The 11176-nt window shown below is 35.4% G+C and overlaps 1 non-coding gene across 1 annotated transcript; it reads right to left on the bottom strand.

Annotated features, from left to right (window-relative positions):
* Positions 1 to 3514: 3514 nt before the first annotated feature.
* On the bottom strand, positions 3515 to 3621 carry LOC143681815 (U6 spliceosomal RNA). Its single transcript, XR_013174873.1, has one exon. It is a non-coding gene; the product is annotated as a U6 spliceosomal RNA (small nuclear RNA).
* Between the last annotated feature and the right edge of the window lie 7555 nt (positions 3622 to 11176).

Consider the following 11176-nt stretch of genomic DNA (forward strand, 5'->3'; position numbering starts at 1 on the left):
TATTATGTTGACCTTTTATAGCCACAACTACTTCCCTTTCAACCTACCCTCTCCTTAATCCCAGCAATCACTAGTTTGTTCTCGATTTCTAGAATTTTTTTTTCACTGCAAGAATGCCATAGGAATGAAAGCATACAGTATATAATCTTTTGGGATTGTATTTTTTCACTTAGCATAATTCTCTGAAGGTTCATCAGTGTTACATATATTGGTCATTCGTTTCTTTTTATTGCTGAGTGTTATTCCATGGTATGGATGTACCGTAGTTAGTTTAACCATTTCCCTGTTAAAGGACATCTAGATTATTTCTAGTTTGGGGCTATTATCAACAAAGGTGCTATAAGCATTCATATAAAGGTTTTTGTGTGAACATAAGTCATTATTTCTCTGGGATAAATGGTCATATGGCAGTTGCATGTTTAGTTTTTCAAGAAACTGCTAAATTGTTTTCCAGAATAACTATTTTCTTAGCAGTTTTATTGAAACAGTTCATATACTATACCACATACCATAAACTTAACCCTTTTAAAGTTTGCAATTCACTGGTTTTTAGTATATTAATAAACTTGTACATCTATCACCAGTAATTTCAGTATTCAGCATCCCAAAAAGAAACCTCATACCGATTATCAGTTACTCCTTATTCCCCTCCTACCCAAGCCCCTAACAACCACTAATCTACTTTTGTTGCTATGGATTTGGCTATGGTGGACATCTCCAATAAACAGAATTACATTGTATGTGACCTTTTGGGTCTAGCTTCTTTCACTTAGTATGCTGGTTTACAAGCTCATCCATATTGTAGCATGTATCAGTATTTCATTTCTCTTTATAGCTACATAGTCCATTGTATGGAAATATCAAGATTATCTATTAATCAACTGATGGATTTTTTTCCATTTTAGGGCTTTTATAATCTGCTATAAACATTTTATGTATAAGATAAGGGTACATGTTTTCATTTCTCTTGTGTAGATACTACAAGTGAAATTGTTTAGTTATGTATACAAAGACCAATAAGCACTTGAAAAGATGCTCTACAGCATTACTCACCAGGGAAAAGCAAATTAAATCCATAATGGGACACCAGTTCACACCCACTGCAATGGCTAGAATAGAAAAATCAGACAGTAAGTGTTAGTAGGGATGTGGAGAGTGTGTATATTGCTAGTGGGAATATAAAATGGCACAGCCACGTTGGAAAACATTCTGGTAGTTCCTCAAATGGCTTAACAGAGCAATTTTACTCTTAGGTATATACCCAAGAAAAATGAAACCATATGTCCATACAAGTATTTATAGCAACATGATTCAAAATAGCCAAAAGGTGGAAAAAACCCAAATTCCATCAACTAATGACTGGATAGAAAAATACGGTATATCCATATATATATATATATATGGAATGTTATTTGGGCATAAAAATGAAGTAAGAAACATGATACAACACAGATGAACATTGAAAACATCATGCTAAATGTAAGAAGCGAGTCACAAAATCCAAATATTATGCTTCTGTTTATACGAAATGTCCAATTTAGGCAAACCTATAGTAACAAAGAAAGTTAGTGGTTACTTTGGGTTGGTGGGAATGGAGGGGAAGGAGTGTTAGCTAAAGGGTATAAAAGGTATGCGGTTTGTCTTTGAAGTGATAAAATGTTCTAAAATTGACAGTGGTGATGGTGGCTTATATCTGTGAACATACTGAAAACCAGTTAATTCCTCACGTTAGATGGGAAAATTTGTCAGGTATGTGAATTCTATCTCAAACCTGTTTAAAATATCAGTTGGGCATATTTGTGTGGGAAATATGGATTTCTGGATTCTCTATTCTGCCCATTTGGTCTGCGTATCTGTGCTGTTGCCACTACTACACAGTCTCGTCTGCCGTAGCTATCACGTGGAAATCACGTAGAATGATTCCTCCCATGTAAAATTTCCTCAACATTATTTTAGCTATTCTAGTTCCTTTGCCTTTTCATATGTATTTTAGAATAATCTTGTTTATCTATTTAAAAACCCCACTAGGATTTTGATAGGAATTGTGTTAAATCTGTGTATCAACTTGTGGAGCATCAGCCTCCTCATAATATTGAGTCATCCAATCCATGAATGCCATATGTCATTCCATTTACTTATGTCTTCTTTGATTCCTTTCATCAGTGTTGGATATTTTTCAGGAATTAAGTCTTAAACAAGTTTTGTTAAATTTATACCTATTTCATTTTTTCTAAATAATTATAAATGATATTGCATTTTTAATTTCAGAATGCACATACTCACTGTATATAGATGTTTATTGTATGTAGAAGTGCAATTGATTTTTGTACACAAGATAAACATACAAAATAAGTATTCTGTGACCTTACTGAATGCACTAATTAGTTCTAGGCTTGATTGTTTTATTTTGTGGATTCTGTAGGATTTTCTACATAAAAAATCATGTCATCTGCAAATTAGGGTAACTTTCTTTCTTTCTTTCTGTTCTATCTACTCTTTAAAACCTCTTTTGCTTTATTGTACTGACTAGAACTTCCAGTACTGTGTATAATTAGAGTGGTGACAGCAGACATCCTTGCCTAATTCCTGATCATGGGGAGAAAGCATTCATTCTTTCACTATTAATTGTTAGGCTATCTGTAGGCTTTGTATAGATGCTTTTATTCAAGTAGAGGAAGTTACCCTCTATTCCTATTTTTCTAAGAGTTTGTAATCATCTATGGATGTTGAACTTTGTCAGTCTTTTCTACATCCACAGATATGATCATGCAACTTTTCTTTAGCATATTAACATGGTAGATTACATTGACTTTTCTTTCAAATATTGAAACAGCCTTACATCCCTGGAATAAAACCTACTTGGTAATAGCTTATACTATTTTTACTATATTGCTGAATTCTATTTGCTAGCATTTTATAAGAATTTTTTTGCATTCTTAATCTTAAGAGATATTGGCTACAGTTTTCTCTTTTTTTAATATATTTTCTTTGGCTTTGGTATCAGAGTAAAACCACATTTGTAAAATGAGTTGGGAAGTATTCCCACTTCTGCTATTTTCTGTAAGAGATTGTGTAGAATTAGTATTAATTCTTCTTTAATCATTTGATGAAATTCTCCAGAGAAATAATCTGGACCTAGAGATTTCTTTATGGGGAGTTTTGAAAATTACAAATTCAATTTTCTTAAGAGCTATAGGACTATTTAAGTGTTATAGTTCATATTGTATGAGCTGTGGCAGTTTGTGTTCTTGCAGAAATGGTCCATTTTGTCTAAGTTGTCAAATTTATGTACACAGGGTTCATTAGTAGTATTCCCTTGTTATCCTTTTGATGTCTGCAAGGTCTGTAGTGATAGCCCCTGTTTCATTCCTGATAATGGTAATTCATGTCTTCTCTCTTTTATTCCTGGACAGACTTGCTAAAGGTTTGTCAATTTTATTGATCTCTAATTTCTGAGTTGTCTATTTTTGTCCTGTTCATCTCTCTCATTTGTCTTTCCTTCTGCCAATCTTTTTTTTTTATGGACTGCTTCCCAAATTTGCATGTCATCCTTGCGCAAGGGCCATGCTAATCTTCTCTGTATTGTTCCAATTTTAGTATATGTGCTGCCAAAATGAGCACCCTTCTGCCAATCTTGACTGCTTCTTTTATAAAATTCTTGTAGCTACTCCACTTCCTTGACCTTTCTACATAAATTTTAGAATCTTGTGTATACCAACAAAATATCTTGCTGAGACAGTGACTTACATTTAAAATAACCCAAAGAGAGCGTTGGTCATCCAAGTCTTTCTCACAATGGGTACTCCTCCGAGGAAGAAAGACCCTCTCCAGGGTTCCCCATACTGCCCAATGCTGTCTTCTTCAAAGGACTTATCACTGTGGTAATTTCAATCGTTTTCAAATGTGTGTGGTAGTTAACCATCTGTCTCCCTGATTTGAACTAGACTCCATTAAGGCAATGCCAAGTACAATAGATGGCTCAATAACATTTATTAGTTCAATAAATTAATAAATGAGACGGAATTAGCCAGGATGACATGCAAGTCTTAAATAGATAACGAGAAGAAATATAGTCTATTTTTGCTATTGTCTTTGGATTGAACTTTTAAAAATAGAAAATTCACAAATAAATTTAACATTTAGGAGACTAACTGGAAATAATAACCATGTAGGAATTTAAAAGAGATCTTTTAAGCAGATGATTATACATCATTTGAATTAATATTGATTCATAAACTCTACTCCTAAGGTGTTAAAAAGCCCTATAAAGCAATTACCATCATTTTTTAAAGCTGTGAATTGAGGGAGAAAAGAATGAATAAAGTAAGATATTTTTTACACACCTGTTTTTCAATATTAAACTTAGAACTCCTACTTCTATGTGCTTTCTATCCAGTCTGTTCCACAACTATTATTACTTCCAAACATTTGGTAATATTTGAAAGTTTTAAAATGTTACATTTTAATTCAGACTTAATCCATTCACGGCCTTCTGTCACTTACAGGAAAGACTAATCATTATGGCCACTTTTGAGAGCCCAAGTCAGGAAAACCATTGGCAGGCACACCTATGACTCAGTCCTCTAGTGTGGCCCTCCCAGTTCTGGTCTTTTCTGAGGGTGTATTCTGGTCATGCAGGTGCAATAAAAAGAACATTTAAGGAGAATGTGTTTTCTGCTGCTGAATGGAACGTTCTATAAATGTCAACTAGATCAATTTAATCAATAACACTGCAGAAGTGAACCATCTCTTACTGATTTCCTGCCTGCTAGATCTACCAGCTCCTGAAAGAGAGTTGAAGTCTGCAACTAAAATAGTGAATTGTGTACTTCTTAGTTTTATCAGGTTCTGTCCCACACCTATTGATGCTTTTGTTGTTGTTAAGAGTGTACACATTTAGGATTACTATACCTTTTTGGAGAATTGCCTCATCTTTTGCTCCCTCATGATTTTGCTGGTCTTGAAATCTCTATCTGAAATTAATGTAGCTCTGGGCTTATTTGATAATGCTTAACTATTCCTGCCTCTCTACCAGAGCTACTAGGGAATCTTTTTTTTACTCTTCACCAGGAGAATTTGATGGGTTTCTGGAGGAAAAATGCATGCAAGTCTGGTGGGCACCCTAAGGCTACATTCACCCCTCCCCAACCCACCAGAATTTTCTCTCTCTCAAGCTAGTCTACTCTCAGCTCCAGAAATTTAACAGAATTACCATTTGTTTTAGTTTTCCCTACTGCTAAGATTTTATTGATCTTTAATTTCTGAGTTCTCTATTTTTATTCTACCCCCAGAACTGAAACACTTACTATGTTTCTTAACTTTTTCAGTGCAGTATATTTGCACACGTTCAGTAGTAATCTGCCTTACTTTTTACCAGGTTATAATTAGACAAATTTTACAAGCATGGCTTTACCTGGTTAACCAGTTGAAGAGTGGTGCTTGTTTAAATAATCGGAGTTGGCTGTTCTGATGGAATCAATGCCTATAAAACCTTCGCAGGAAAACTGGTCTTCTACTTAGTTTACAGGGTCACAGTCAACCCATGGTAGGTTTAGAATATAGGATATTTGGGGGGCATAAGAAGAGATGAATTCCCCAATTTATAGGAATTAGAGATCAAATCTGGTGGAGAGGTTTTTGGGCTTGGTTTTCCTAGTCTCAGGATGACAAATAGAGGCTTTTAAAAATCCATTCTGGGAATTTTTGTGACAAGTTCCATATAGAGATTAATTTTGTAATTGTTCAATAATGTATGGCTCTAGATTTTACAAAGAAAACTTAGAGGCCTATATGATAAATCAGCACTCTTGCTGCACTTATATAAATAATCAGTCCAAACCTAGTGAGACCAGCCTTTTTTTATAATCAAGAATAATCTTTCTTTGAGATTGTTATAATCACAAGTGGAGAGAGAGATTGTAGGGAAGGATTTTGAAAAACTTTTAAATGGAGAAAAAGGAAAACCGTAATCAGTGGATGTTCTGTCTAGCTTACCCGCCCAGGTTGTCTTGACCTTTAACTGACTTTGAGCTGTTTCTCTGTAATTGTAGAAAACTGGGAGCAATGCACATTCTTCTTATCCACAGAAATGCAAACTTTGTTAGGTAGAAAGCAATTGACTTTTGCCTTGTACAAATTGGCCAGTTTTGCATCTATTTGTAAATGCTTTCAGTATTCCTTTTATTACTTCATATGTGTGATACTCTGAATTCTTATTTAGATCAGTTTGTAACACCCTGCTGGCTCTCTTATTAATTAATGGGTTAAGTAGAATGTTTGACGTTTGTTCATTTTACATTTTTATGAGAGTCATGATTTCCCCCTTTAGAAATATTGTATATTAATGAAGATAATGAATCCTCTCCCCAGAAAAAGGCACATTCACACAAAATATCATGTACAATTTTAGGGTCCATGGCCCCTAATCCCATCTATGAAACCTTGAGTGTTCTCAGACAGCAGGCTAAGATGCCTTGATCTAGCTTACTTAATTATTATTTGTAGGTTTTAACCTATTAAAATGAGTTTAACAGCAGAAAGGAAAGTTTATATGTTCCAGTATCCCTAATACTATGTCTAGTACAGTGGCTAACATGAGTATACATTCAATAAATTCAATAAATTGAAGTGACTGGAAAGTTCTCTTTAGCAGAGAAAGAGCTTCATCCTCATTGTTGGAGAAGATAGAGACCAATGGTGAAGTTAAAGAGCAGAGAAATGAAAAATATCATGGAGAACTTGAGAACTGTGGCCTCCAGGGCTCTGAGAAAAGGTAGGAGCCTGCGGTGACAAGGTAATACCAGGGCCTCCCTCAGGGGAGTCTTCCTTAGGACACCCTTCTCTGCATTTCTGTAGAGTCCTAGCTAATGCTTCTCTATTGTTCAGCGAGTCAGAGCATAGTCTGGAAGGAAATTTGGTGGAGCTGCACAAAAGTTGGTGGAAACTTGAAAAAAAAACTTTTTGGATTATATTTAAGAATCTTGCTTTTCAGTGTAGCCTCAGATACAAGGTTCCAATAATAAGTAATAAGGTACTTCAAGTAATGTCTTGGAAAGAATTCCGAATGAGAAATCAGATTATTTAATTCTGGCTTTGACACTGATATTGAGTGGCTTCAGGTGAATCATTTGAGGTTTTTGTCTTTAACACAGAGCTACCTGAGCTGTGGGAAGATCAAGGGAGATGAGATGTGTGAAAACATCTTGAAATATATAAAACATAAAATTCTCAATGAGTGACTAACTTGATTTATTAGATTAATGTTCTGTATTTCCTAATAGGGTAGAGAAAGTCCCAAAATATTACTTCCATTAAGTACACATATTTCCAGAAATGTTGTTGAGAAAGAGAGAGCTGCTACTATTTTAGGATTTCTCTTAAATCAACTGGCCAGAAACTGGCTGAGTTGGTTTAACTTGGAAGTTCTTCTCTTTCCAGCAATTGCTAGGAGCAGGCGGAGAGGAGGTGGGAACCAGCTGACACTGGATATACTATCCCGAAGCACTCTTTGCTCATTACCTAATTTTTATATCCAGCATCACAGTACTGGAAAGAAGTCCTGTACTGGGTTGAATTGCATTCCGCAAAAAGATATGTTCAAGACCCAACTCCTAGGACCTGAGAACACGACCTTATTTGGAAGTAGGGTCTTTGTAGATGTAACCAAGTTAAAACGAGTTATTATGGGATTATGGCAATAATTATGGTGGACCCTAAATCTAATAACTGGTGTTCTTATAAGAAGAGGAGAGGGTGCACAGACAAAAGGGAAGGTTATGTGAACACAAAGGCAGAGATTTGAACTATGTAGCTGTGAGCCAAGGAATGCTAAGGGTAGCTGACAAACACCAGAAGCTAGGAAGAGGTAAGGAAGGATTGTTCTCTAGAGCCTTCAGTAGGAGGCAGGCGTTGCTGACACCCTGAATCTCAGACTTCTGGCCCCAAGAATTGTGAAAGAATAAATTTCTGTTGTTTTAAGCCACCAACTTTATTTTTAAACTTTTTTTAATTGTGATATATAGCATATATGTTATATGTTATGAAAAAAGGAAAGAAAAAATGGTAATTTTCAAAGTACACTACAACTACCAGCTACAGAATAGATTTCAGAGTTTGTCATGGGGTACCATTCCACTATTTCAGAGTTTTCCTTCTAGCTGCTCCAAAACACGGGAAACTACAAGAAGTATCAAGATGGTGGTTCAGCAACCATACTCATTTATTAAATCCTATTTTGTCTGTTGTACAGCTGCCTTCTCCTTTGATCCTTCTCCCAATCTATAGGGATCTTTAGACAATGCCCATTCTGGCTTTTTCATGTTGAGAAGCGTTGTTAACACTAAAGAGTAAGAGAATGTAATTAGTTGATACTAGTCCCTCTGGGTTTCAGGATTTTTATTTGGTCTAGGAACCCTCTGGAAATTATAGGTTCCAGGAAAGCAAACTTAGTGCATGAAACTTTTATAGAGTCTCAGTTTGAGCACTAGATGTCTTTAAAAGTTAACAGGAATGATATTGGTTGGGGTTTAGTAAACCACAGCAATTAGCACTATTTAACTGAAGCGTGCATAAGGGTAGTCTCCAGAATAGCCTCTTGACTCAATTTGATCTCTCTTAGCCGCTGATGCCTTATTTTGTTACACTTCTTTCCCCCTTTTTGGTGAGAAAGGCACTGTTGATCCCATGGTATCAGAGCCAGACTCAATTCTGGGAGTCACATTCCATGTCTTCAGGGAGACTTTCACCCCCTAGGGAGGAATAAACCACCCAACTTTTGGTAGTTGGTTACAGCAGCCCTGGGAAACTAATACAAGCCCTGTAAGGTTATTATAAATGTAAGTGCAAGTCTTGAGACCAAGACTCTATACCCTTGCTTGGAAGCCTATTTTGGGATTCAAACTTTCATAGTGAGGTGGAAGAAGAAATAGTAAGTCAAAGGCAATCGTGATCGATAAACTGTGCCTGTTGGGACTGATAGCTTCATCTGAGGACTTCACAGGGAGGTGATGGTAATACGGTATCCATTAGTACTTAAGATGAGCAGGCATTCAATAGATTGGGTTAAGTTCATACTTAACACACCAGTGGACTAAGTCAGAATTTCTTTTTAGTAGAGGAGACTACTAACCCAAGATCCAGCATCACGAGATTTAATTGCATAGGATTGAATGATCTGATAAAAGATATCTTACTGGGATTATACCTACTTCAATATGTGTTTGGGTTCCCAAATAATGTCAAAATGACTATAAAATCAGGAAAATAACCTTGATACATTACATATTATATAATATATATTGCATAACATTACCACTATCTATCCTAATCAAGTTTCTCAACACGCTTTTGGATTAAACACTAACATGTATAACAGAAAAGTTCACAAAACATAGGTGTACACGTTGATTACTTTTTTCAACATGTATACCCCCAAGTAAGAAGAACTCATATCAAGATATGGAACACTTTCAGCATCCAAGAAGTCTTGCTTATTACTCTTTACAAATGTCACTACTGTTCTAAGCTCAGTCACCACAGGTTAGCTTTGCCTACCCTTGAGGCTCATCTAAACGGAGTCATCACCGATTTTTTTGCACCTGGTTTCTTTTGTTGAACATAATGTTTTGCAGATTTATTCATATTGTATAACAATTTGTTCGTTTTCATTGGTCTGAAGTATTCCATTTTGTGAATATACCACAACTTATTTATACGTTGTAATGTTGATGAATTTAGATTGTTTCTAGTGTTTAGTTATGATTAATAACACTAAACATTCTTGCTTTCATGACTTTTAGTAGACATAGAAACTCATTTCTCTTGCGTCTGTACCCAAGAATGAATTGGTAGGTCATAGTATACTTATGATTAATTTCAAATTACACTACACTGCCAGACAGTTTTCTAAAAAGGTTGTGCCTATTATACACCCACAATCAACTTACAGAAATTGAAGTTGTTCTATATCTCGAAATACTAGGTATTGTCAGCTTTAATTTTGGAGTTCTATTTTGTGTGTAGTGATAATTCACTGTGGTTTTGATGGCCTTTTCCCAGTAAGTAATGATATTTTATTTTTTAAATTTAAATTGATTTGTGAGTCTTTTATATTTTTTAGATGCAAGTCTTTGTCAGCAATATGTATTATAAATATATTTTCCAGTCTATGGCTTGTCTTATTTTCTTAATGACACCTTTAAACAAATACAAGTTCTAATTTTTTTTTAACAGGTCCTCTATTTTTGAAAACATTTTTTGTTTTGAAATATAGCATGTATAAAAAAAAGCAATAAATTTCAAAGTACATTGCAACAAGTAGTTATAGAACAGATTTAAAATGTTGATATGTGTCCCAGTTTGAAAGGATTATATGCCCTAAAAAGGCCATGTTTTAATCCTGAGCCATCTTGTGAAAGCAGCCATTTGTTTTAATCCCCATTCTATAATGTAGGTTGGAATCTTTTGATTAGATTAATTCCATGGAGTTGTGATGCACCCAATTGTGTGTATTAACTTTTTATGGGAGCTGTTTTTTTTTTTTTTTTTTTTGCATGGGCAGGCACTGGGAAAGGAACCCGGATCTCTGGCAGACAGGAACTCTGCCTGCTGAGCTACCGTGGCCCGCCCTGTGTGTGTATTAACTTTTTGATTAGATGAAGATGTGCGTCCACCTATTCCAGGTAGGTCTTGATTAGTTTACTGGACTCCTTTAAAAGACGAAGCATTTTGGAGAATGACAAGAGAGCCGTGAGAACTATGAAATCCATGCAGCCAGGGACCCTTGGAGATGAAGAAGGACTATATCCCTGGCGGGGAGCTTCATGAAACAAGAAGCCTGTATGAAACAAGAGGTAGCAGATGTCACCACATTTGCCCCATGCCTTTCCAGTTGAGAGAGAAACCCTGAACTTCGTCAGTCTTTCTTGTATGTGCCTTAATTTGGACATTTTTATAGATTTGCTTTAATTTGGGACATTTTCATGCCTTAGAACTGTAAACTAGCAACTTAATAAATTCCCCCTTTTTAAAGTTCCATTTCCGATATATTGCATTCTGCAGCTAGCAAACTAGAACAGTGTGGTTTACAGTTCCACAATGTCAGATTTTTCCTTCTAGCTGTTCTAAGACACTGAAGCCTAAAAAGAAATATCAGTATAGTGATTCAGTAGTTATACTT

Source organism: Tamandua tetradactyla, chromosome 4 (genome assembly GCF_023851605.1).
Source record: "Tamandua tetradactyla isolate mTamTet1 chromosome 4, mTamTet1.pri, whole genome shotgun sequence".
Classification (NCBI taxonomy): Eukaryota; Metazoa; Chordata; class Mammalia; order Pilosa; family Myrmecophagidae; genus Tamandua; species Tamandua tetradactyla.